Source organism: Suricata suricatta, chromosome 9, assembly GCF_006229205.1.
Source record: "Suricata suricatta isolate VVHF042 chromosome 9, meerkat_22Aug2017_6uvM2_HiC, whole genome shotgun sequence".
Lineage (NCBI taxonomy): Eukaryota > Metazoa > Chordata > Mammalia > Carnivora > Herpestidae > Suricata > Suricata suricatta.
The window spans coordinates 30,610,653-30,619,476 of NC_043708.1; the positions used below are offsets into that span (position 1 = coordinate 30,610,653).

The 8,824-nt window shown below is 48.9% G+C and overlaps 1 long non-coding RNA gene across 1 annotated transcript; it reads right to left on the minus strand.

Moving 5' to 3' along the window:
* Window positions 1-3,276: 3,276 nt before the first annotated feature.
* LOC115302877 lies at window positions 3,277-8,586 on the minus strand. The gene is made up of 2 exons (XR_003913681.1): window positions 8,223-8,586; window positions 3,277-3,520 (listed from the first exon to the last, which is right to left on the minus strand). It is a non-coding gene; the product is annotated as an uncharacterized LOC115302877 (long non-coding RNA).
* Between the last annotated feature and the right edge of the window lie 238 nt (window positions 8,587-8,824).

Here is an 8,824-nt window from a genome sequence, read left to right on the forward strand (position 1 = left end):
GCGCGAGCACCAGGCGCACCTGGAGGCGCTGGCCCGCGCCGGAGAGCGGCGGCTGCAGCACGCGGCGCAGGCGGCCGAGGAAGCGGTGCAGCAGAAGGCGCGGCGTGTGGGCCAGAGCCGGTTGGAGAAGGAGCGGGCCCAGCGCGCCAACAAGGAGAAGGTGGAGAGGGACGAAGACTGCCGCCGGCGGGAGCTGCTGCAGGCCATCGGGCGCAAGCTGGAGCGCAGCGAGCAGCTGTCTCGGGAGCGGAGGAGCGCGCTGGAGAGCGCCCGCTCCACCGCCCGGGCCTCCTTCCACGTGCGGGAGAAGGTGCGCGAGGAAACCAACACGCGCTCCTTCGACCGCATGGTGCAGGAAGCCCAGCTGCACGCCAGCCTGGACCGCAAATGACCGCCGCCCTGGGCTGGCCAGCCTGCCACGCTCAGCCCTGGGCGGCCGCCCTTGGCTTTTATGACCAGACTGTGGAAGTCCCCCCATGGGGGCTCGGCACCATGGCCTCGCCAGGCTTCCGACCGGTGAGGCAATGAGAGACGGATATGAGACCTGCCAGCACACCGCCTTTTAAAAACCTGACTTCGTTTGGAAATGACAGAGCACAATCTTGGACCACATCCACCCTGGGTGGCTCCCGCAGCGACCCTCGCCAAGCTTCCCCGTGTATCTTTGAGATTGGAATAGAAAAAAGAGCTGAGGAGAAAGAGGCTGAGTCGGGCCTGGGGGCAGGTACCCCCCCCCCCCACCGCGTGGCCACCCCTTCTGCAAGAGTGAGCCCAGGCACCTGTCGCACAGTGGTGTCTTAGGTGACTGCGGTCGCCTCCCTCTTTTTTACCGTGGCAAGTTGCACAAAGCGCGGAGGCCACGCAGAAAAGCACAGCGCTTCCAGCGTCTCAGGCCACACCAAGTGACGCCAAAAGCGAGTGATTCTTTGTACACTTGACTTTTCATCCGCCACTTGTGCAAATTCGGATCTTAGTTCTGGTCGGTTCTTTTTTCTTCTTTTTTGGTTGATTCCCTAGGCTTTCTAGTTAGACAATCACCTGCAAATTATGATCAATTTGTGTCTTTTCTCTCTCTCTCTCTCTCTCTCTCTCTCTCTCTCTCTCTCTCTCTCTCTCTCTCTCTCCTTGTTCTCCCAAGGGACGGAAGCAATGTGTGGTCGGTTGGTTTGGTGACACTGTTTTGGCTTTAGTGGAATCCCCCGGCCCCTGGGGGGAGATGAGTTCCCTAGGCAGCAGTGTTCCACCAAATTGATGCTTTCTTGCAGGGTAGTTTCAGGGGAGGCAGCGGTCTGACGCTCAGCGTCCAGTGTGGATGTGAGCCCATTCCTCGAAGGACAGCAGCCATGCCTTAAAAGCAGAGCTACCTTATGTGCCTGCCCAGGCCAATCCTGCCTACATCTCCAGCCCCGGATGCAGCCCCGAGGGTGGGCGCCAGGAGTCTGGGGCTAGGATTTCCTTTGCGGAGGAATCCTCCCAGCGGCCCGAGGGTGACCTCCTGTGGCGGCTCGGATTGACACCTTGCTGTTGAGAGTTGTGTTCGGTGTTGGTGGTGGTCGTCTCCCCCTTGTCCTCCCGCACACAGGAAAAAGAGACTCTCCTCCTCCCCGCTTAAGTTCCTGGTCTCTCTCACTTGTGACTGATAGTGTTTAACCAGTCTCTCCGTGCCTCACCTTTCCCATTGGCCAGATGGGGCCATCAGTACTCTTTTCCTGGTACCTCAAGGTCTTCCGGACCCAAAGCACCACCTCAGTATTATTTGTTGGACTTCTTTGTGCCTTTCTGGACCTGGAGTAGGGAGGCAGGAGGGCTGCCATTGGCCTAGTCTGTTTCTGGGATTATGGATTCCTGGTGTTGGAGGGGGCCGTGTGTCCTGACAGGATCATTTAGCTTCTGGGGGAAAGTACTTGCAAGTCCAAAAATTCCCATTCAGTTGCCTTCAGGCAACTTTAACCCTTAGAGTGCTCCATTCCATGAAGCTGAAATCAGCCCCCGCCCATATCCACCCGTTGACTCTGCCTTCATCACAGAAAACATTACTTTTTTCATTAAATCGGGATCAGGAAATAAAAGTTACCAAAAACAAACAAAAAAAAAGCAAGAATCAGGGTAGAGAACTACTATGTTAGATGCATTTCATGTATATTCTGCTGGGCAGAATTGTCCCTAAAATGTCTGATATCATACACACACATACACACACACATCTGCACCCCCCGCCCCAATTGCATGGCAGCCAGCTGATACAAAAGCATTGTGTAGAAGGGAGCAGTTCTTAGGTGTTACACTTCAGATGTGTCACCGGGAAGAGAGCTGAGCCAAGGTTTCCTTCTTGAAGGGGTGAATTTTCCCCTCAAATTTTCTTCTTGTTAGTGACCAGGTTCTCAGTAACTAGCTGTAATAATTGACACTGTGAGTCAGAAGCATTTGACTAAAGGGTTAATTTGATACTTACGGGTTCTTACCTTGTGGCTCCTGATTACCTAGAGAGCTTTTGAACCATAATAGAAAGTTCCACCTAAAACTACCTTCTTCGAAAGTATGTCCATTCACTCGAGGACACATTTTGGCTTTCTGGACGAGACACCAAAAGGTACACAGGTGATCTGACCTCACCCTCTGTTCAGTTTGTTTTCTGACTTACTGAGTGACTTTGGGTAGATCATCTCTCTGTGCCTTGGTTTCCCCTGCCTGTGGTGAAGGATCGTGACTTTGGCCCTCCTCAGCACTGCGAAGATGAATCAGAGTCAAAGAGGTCTCAGATCTAGGACTATAGAACTGCAGGTGCAATTGCCTTAAACAGAAAGGACCATGTGACTGTACCGTCCCCAGAGAGCACAATGTACTGGCATGATCTAGTGCAGAAGGAATGGTCTCAAAAAGCACATTACAGCTAACTGGAACTTAAATAAAAACTTCAAGAAAACAAAGAGTCCTTCAAGGAAAAAAAAAAGCACATTGCAGATCCTAGGGTCACATGTGATGCAAAGGCCCAGGTCTGAATGTCACTAAATTAGAGGTTTGCACTTAGGGAAAAGCACTGTGTAAAGGAGAAACAAACTTTTGGATTAAAAAAAAAATCCATAAAGCTAAATAAAATTAAAGCAAAAACAGAAGCCAAACCTAATAATACTAAAGAATGGTTCTTCCAAATTTCAGGCCCTTCTGTCTACAGAATATAGATCCATCTCTGTATTCTAGGATGAGTGGTCATGTGACCCTTTGAGGAGGAGCGATTTCCAGAATCCCTTGTCGGGGCCCTTTATTTAGATTCTTCTCTTTGAAGTCATACCAGAGAAAAGAGTTTTTTTTAATTCTGAAATGCAGCAAGGGAACATTGGAGGAGTGTAGGACAGTGGGGTGGTGGGTGAAGAAAGGCTTACTTCCCTTGATGTAAACATTCTAACAAGCGCCCAGAATTCGCCGCAGAGTCCCATGCTGGACGTTTCTTACCATCCGGAACACTGCAGCCCTGAAGCGGCCTCAGACCTTCACATTCGCCCTCTCGGAGGATCCTCCAGCTCTGAAAAGAGAGAACATGAAGTAGAGTCAGGAGGGATGAGAAGGGTTGGAAGAAGCTTGTGTTTGGTTCATTACCAAGGAAGCAAGCGGGCAAAACTGTTTCAGACAGACTCCTCAGTGAAGCTAGCCCAGTGTCCTGCTCAGGCAGGACAGATGCCTTCACCCCATCAGGACAGGAAGATGGACATTTCCCGTCAGGAGCACACAGACCGGACCTTCAAGGGGGCAGTAACCAGGGTTTGCCAAAAGTGAAGAGTGCGTGGAGCAGGGCAGGCATCTGAGAATGCAGTGTATATTCAGGCCACTCTGTCAAGTCTACCCGTTATCATTCCCTCTCCTTTGAAAGGTCCATTGAAACAGAGGGGTGCCTGACTTTGCATAAGGGGCTGTGTAGTGTTTACCAATAAATCCCCTATAGCTTACGGTTTAGCACCTCACATAGAGTCAGCACATAAATACTAGATGCAGAGAGGGATAGACGGTGGATGGATGGTAGGCCAATGATTGGTGATCCGAGGAAATCTGTGAATAGGTTGGGTGGGCAGGCCTCCATTCATTTGATGAATTGGTATCGAGCATCTCCTGTGTGCCAGGCACTTCTTTTGATACTGGGAAGACAGAGTCTGGTCATTGACCTTGGGGACCGTTTTTGCTTCATTGTCCTCAACAGACGGCTATATGTACCCATTGGGTTTGCCTTCCTCCGCACCCTGGTATCGATCCACAGGCAGATCTGATGGTCCTTGAAGCCCTGACTTCAAGCCTTTTCAGTTTCCTAGGGAGACACCAACCAATCATCAGTCAGTGTTATTCTCTTTCCTTTGATTAATCAGGAGGCTTGATTAATCAGGTCAAATTCATAAGGTCATATACTTAATCAGCTTTAAATTACAGTAAAAAGATTATACCTTCAAGGGTCTTATTTGTCATGATGTTAACAAAGGGAGCATAAATAATAAGCATCAGAAAAAAAATGGTCATTATCATCAACCTAGAAAATGAGCCTCAGGCCATGCAGAATCCCAGATCACTAAAACAGGTAGCAGCTTCAGGATTCAACCGTTGGCACAAAGACAAGAAACTCAACCTTTCAGAATATTTCCAGTTTCAGTGTTCCAACAAAAAGATTCCTGATCAATACTAAATTGATGAGAAAGTTTAGTGAAGCAAGTATTCTATTCCTTAAGACTTCCGGATGATCGAGGTTCCCCATAGGTTGCTCTGTGGACCTTCCTTTTCTGTAGAACAGCAGCTCTGCTCTGCATGTCCCAGGGAAAGATTCGGCAGGTGAACACAAGGACACCTGGCATTTCTTGACAGAACCTGGAAAGTGGCTTTCAGGGACGCAGCAGATAACTGTCAGTTCTAGAAACGTTGTTTAGGTCTGACACGTGATACATTTGGCTTCGGATGTCTGAGGCAGCACCTGCAGTATTTTGACCAATCACATGCTTCAGTTACATGACTTTGTAGAAGAGCATGTGGTCTGCTCACCTGTGTACTCTGTTCCATGCAGCTCTGGGGCTCTCTCTACATGCACCTCCTCCCAGCCCCCTACATCCCTTCACACGCCCCTTCTTACTGGGCCCTGGCGCTGCTTTGGCTTCCCCCAGGGCAGGGCTGGGACAGAGTGGGGTCAGTAGCACATGCGAAGATATAGAAAGGCAGGGTGGTTTCAAATCATTGTTTACACTGTTGTTACTTCCTCATTCATCAACTACTGTCAAGTCCCACATGAGCACAAACTTCATCCAAAGTGATTTTTAAATTAGCTGCCATTTTGAAGTGTTCCTGCCTTTCTTCCTCTCCACGAGCACAGTATGGATGGCATGGTTTTGTTGCAAACATCTGTACACTTAACAGGACTGTCAGAAAGACAGTAGGTCCATATCTGCCCCCCTGTTTGTGAATTTGTGAATGTATGCACACACACACACACACTCCTACGGATGTGGCTACCATACCTTCAAGGCAAAGAGTTTGGCAAAGAAACAAGTACCTTGACTTTTTCCAAATGTTACCCACTACTCCATGGGCCTCTCTTCTCATCTATAAAAGGAGGACAATAGATCCCACGTGTTAAATGAGTTGATGCTTAGAAAGCAGCACAGTCCGTGGGAAATAGCACTCAATGCATGGATGTTGTTATTCTGAACGTGGGAGGGTAGGAAAGGAAGGTAGGTTGCACATCAGCCAGATGGTCCTGGCGGTCACCAGGCTTTGCTGGTCACCGCTTGCAGTTGTCTGTAGCCCTTGCTGTCGGGCAGTCCCCCAGACAATCCAAAGGAAGGGGCTCTGGAATCATGGCTCCCCCAGTAATGTGCTATAGCCTGGGGTTGGGGTGGGAAGGATTACCTTGTTTACCAAATGTTTGGCAATAAAATTGACATCTGATGATAATTCTCAAAATTTTCTTTTAAGGCTTCCTCCATGATGGCTAAGATGACAGAATGTTTTAAAATGGGGGAAAAGGATGTCGTGGTGCCCAATTCTACAGTAGTATCTTTAGCAGAACCACATAGACGAGGTGTGGGAGGCACCCTGGTAGCGCAGGATGTGATGCCTGGCAGAAATTCTGGGATATGCTGCTGTCTCTGCTACGGTCACATGGGAATGAGAAACAGGGCCTGGGACAAGCCCAGCCTGGGAAAGTGCTGATGGGCTCATTGTAGGAACAGATGCGGGAACAGAAGGAGAGAGGTGGGTGTATATTAGCATTGCATCATCCTTAGCAAATGACTTGCCCAAAGAAGTCTCAGAAAAACGCTATCCCTCCCTGCCCCACTGGCCCTGCAGACAGCTGCCTGGAGGGTAGCTGCAGTACTGGGCTTCTACAAGCTGAGTCCCCGTGTGGGGTGTATATCAGGGTACTGGCCGAGTGGCCCGTGCTGGCTCTCTCTTGTGCATTGGGAAGTGGGGTGCCCTCCTGCTTTGTCACCTTTCTTCTGCCCTTGGATACCCGACATGGAGGCCCCTGTAGCCCTCAGAAAAATAGTAGAATAGGCAGAGCGTGCCTCCCAGGAACATCTGCTGGTTTGAAGAGAACTTGCAGGGTGAGCAAATGCATAGCCACAGTGAACGATTTGCAAATGCCGAGATTACAGGTAATGGTAACTAAAGCATACTAAGCGCTTACACTGTGCAACTGTTTTAAGCACCCAATCCTCACCAAGTCTCTAGGAGATAGGTACTATTATTATTCCCATTTTACAGATGAGAAAACTGAGGTACTGAGCTTAAGTGATTTGCCCAAGATCACACAGCTAATATTGGACATAATTGGACCTGAACTGAGTCTGACTGCACAGCAAATGCTTGTAACTAGTATCTTTTGTCACTTCCTGGGAATCTGTGGGAAAGACTTTTTTTTTAAATTTTTTTAAATTTATTTTTGAGAGAGACAGAGTTCAAGCAGGGGAGGTACAACGATAGAGTGAGACCCAGAATCCAAAGCAGGCACTAGGCTCTGTGCTGTCAGCACAGAGCCCGATGTGGGCTTGAACTCACAGACTGCGAGATCATGACCTGAGCCAAAGTCAGACACTCAACCAACCTAGCCACCCAGGAGCCTTGGGAAAGATTTTTTTTTTAATTTTTTAATGTTTTTATTTATTTTTGATACAGAGAGAGACAGAGCATGAGAGGGGAAGGGGCAGAGAGAGAAGGAGACACAGAACTGGAAGCAGGCTCCAGGCTCTGAGCTAGCTGTCAGCACAGAGCCTGATGCGGGGCTCGAACCCACGAACGTGAGATCTTACCTGAGCCGAAGTCGGAGCCTTAACCGACTGAGCCACCCAGGCACCCCAAGATTTTTTTTTTAATATTTTAATTTAATTTATTTTTAAAATAAAGTTTATTTATTTTGAGAGAGAGAGAGAGAACCAGTGGAGTAAGGACAGGAAGAGAGGGAGACAGAGGATCCAAAACAGGCTCTGTGCTGACAGCAGAGAACTCACAAACCAAGAGATCATGACCTGAGCTGAAGTTGAACACTTGACTGAGCTACTCAGATGCCCTTGGAAAGATATATTTTTTAATATTTTAAAATATTTGTTTATTTTTGAGAGAAAGACAGAGAGTGAGCAGGGGAGGAGCAGAGAGAGAGAGGGAGACACAGAAATTAAAGCAATTTCCAGGCTCTGAGCTGTCAGCACAGAGCCTGACTCAGGGCTTGAACTCACAAGCACCGGAACTAAAATCAAGAGTCAGATGTTTGAGCCACCCAGATGCCCCCGGAAAAGATCTTTTTTAAAAGAGGGGCCCTCCTGGGGAGGAGGCTTCTTGGGTTCTCTCTCTCTCTCTCTCTCTGTACCTTCTTCACACATGCTCTCTCTCTCTCTCAAAAGTAAAATAAACAAACTTTTAAAAAGCTGGAGTGGGGGCGCCTGGGTGGCTCAGTCGGTTAAGTCTCCGGCTTCAGCTCAGGTCAGATCTCACGTCTGTGGGTTCGAGCCCCACGTCAGGCTCTGTGCTGACAGCTAGCTCAGAGCCTGGAGCCTGCTTCCGGTTCTGTGTCTCCTTCTCTCTGCCCTTCCCCCTCTCATGCTCTGTCTCTCTCTGTATCAAAAATAAATAAAAAACATTTAAAAAAAAAACAAAAAACTTTAAAAAGGTGGAGTGGTCCTCCTGGAGCCTTCCAATGCCAGCCATTTGAATCAGCACCCACTTCGTGCAGGCAGCAGGCCTGCAGGGAGAAAACTCACCTCATCTGGACTTGGTGGGCCGTGCTGGCACTGAGGGTGAGTCTGAGGCTACCACAGCTGGGAAGGTGCCTCATCTAGAGCAGAGGTTCTCCAAGGGTCCGCCCTTGGAGGTCAAAGTCAGCAGGATCAGCATCAGTTATGCTAGGGGTGGGGCCTTGCAATCTGTGTTTTAACAAGCCCTCCAGGTGATTCCAATGTGCCCCTAAGTTTGAGAACCACTGCTCTAGCCCTGAGCTTTCAAGAATCACTAACCACATAAGCCTGTTTCAATTTAAATTCGTCAAATTGAAAGGAAACAAAAAATTCAAGCTCCCCCGTCACACTAGCCACGTTTCCAATGTTCAGTGGCCACATGGGGCTGGTGGCCACCCTATTGGACAGCAAAGGTAGAGAACATTTCCACCATCACAGAAAGTTCTATTGGGTTGCATTGTTCTAGAACCTTGCTACTTACTGTGGTCCATAGACCCTCAGCATTACCACCTAGGAGGTGCTTAGAGACGAAGATCTCGGACTCCATTCCAGAACTTCTGATTCAGAGTCCTCTTTTTTGCCAGGTCCCCAGGTAATTTGTGCTGCTCTTTAAAGCTGGAGAACCACTG